This window comes from Penaeus monodon, chromosome 38, assembly GCF_015228065.2.
Source record: "Penaeus monodon isolate SGIC_2016 chromosome 38, NSTDA_Pmon_1, whole genome shotgun sequence".
NCBI classification, from domain to species: domain Eukaryota; kingdom Metazoa; phylum Arthropoda; class Malacostraca; order Decapoda; family Penaeidae; genus Penaeus; species Penaeus monodon.
Window position 1 is genome coordinate 21,298,402 of NC_051423.1, and position 1,679 is coordinate 21,300,080.

Here is a 1,679-nt window from a genome sequence, read left to right on the forward strand (position 1 = left end):
TTCTTGAAAACAATATCCCAGTCTTCCCAAAATTTCAAATGAGCTGATAAAATATTCCACAAGATAATAAGCAGATACATATTTCGCTAGATAATAGGCAGATAAGTATTCTGCTAGATGATAAGCAGATATATATTCCGCTATAACAGGAAGCAGATATTGTTCCGCTAGATAATAAGCAGAAATATTCCGCTAGATAGTAAAAAGATAAATATTCCGCAAGATAAAAAGCAGACACATATCCCGCTAAATAACAAGCAGATAAGCAGATAAATATTCCGCAAGATAAAAAAAGCAGACAATTATCCCGATTAGCAGGGAATTTCTCACGTAATGGGCTTCTTGTCCACATTTTATTTATCAAGTTGTGTTAATGCCTTTACTAAACAAGCCAGAGGTGTTATGTATGTGTTAAGAAGCGTCTGGGAAATGGGTGGAATGTGGAACTGAATGACGTAGAGGGAGATAATATTAATGATTATGATGATGATGATGATGATGATGATGGTGATGATAATGATGATGATGATGATGATAACCAATAATAATGATAATGATGATAAATAAAAAAGCAACTAAAAAAAAAAAATGCTGAATGATCTGTCATTCGCTTGACTTCCCTTTTTTCTTTTCTTAAAGAAGGTAAATTTTTCCTAAAGTAGAATCACTAATCTCTCTCTCACAGAAAGATATACTTTATGCATATACGTTTTTATACACCCGCGCGGCAGATTAATTAACCATAAATTCTACATATTTGCCTTTTACTCAAACTAATAGAGAGAGAGAGAGAGTAACTGAGAGAGAGAGAGAGGAGAGAGTGAGAGAAAGAGAAAGATAGAGACAGGCAGAGAGAGAGAAAAAAAGGAAAGAGAGAAAGAAAGAAGAGACACACAGACACACAGAGAGTGATAGGCTATAGTAGTGAGGTAATTTACTCCTACGCATGGCTGTTGGTCAAGACAAGTGACCGCGACTGATATTCGTGCCGAGTCAAGTACATGTTGCTTGTCAAGTCCGCGGCATTGTTGATTCGCGGGAAAGTAGAGAGTTTAAATCACCTTCATAGGGGGTGCATCTTTAGAAATGTTTTGTTTAAAAGAAAACCCTTGGTCTGTGCCTCATAATCGACGACTGAAGGTGAAAGTTGAATCGAGGGGAGAAACGAGAAAGGAAGAGAAACAGAAAACTAAACAGAAAGTGTTATACAGGAAGCTAATAGAAATATCAAGAAAGAGAGAGGGACGGAATTCGTAAGTGAAAAACTGGGCGGGGAACAGTTAGACATGACAGAAAGAATGAATATACTGCAATAAAGAAACTTGATATAAAATATGAAGATCAGAAATAAAATATAGAAAAGATGAGACAAAGAATAGACAATAATAGCTCATGTAAAACATGCACACACGCGAATCGAAAAAAAAAGCGGGGAAGAACCTGCACTTTACATACTTATTAAATATTTTTCTCTTCATTAACCAAGACCAGTACAAGCCATGCTCTTAGGCAATGATTAGATTTCGTAATAATGACGAACAGGAGAGGGAAAAGAAAGTGCAAAAACTCACGGGACCAGACGGAGCTATATAATAAAGATTCATGTGTCGCAACTGCCGGGTGACCAGGTGGTTAGGCTGTGGTTCTCTCTCTCTCTCTCTCTCTCTCTCTCTCTCTCT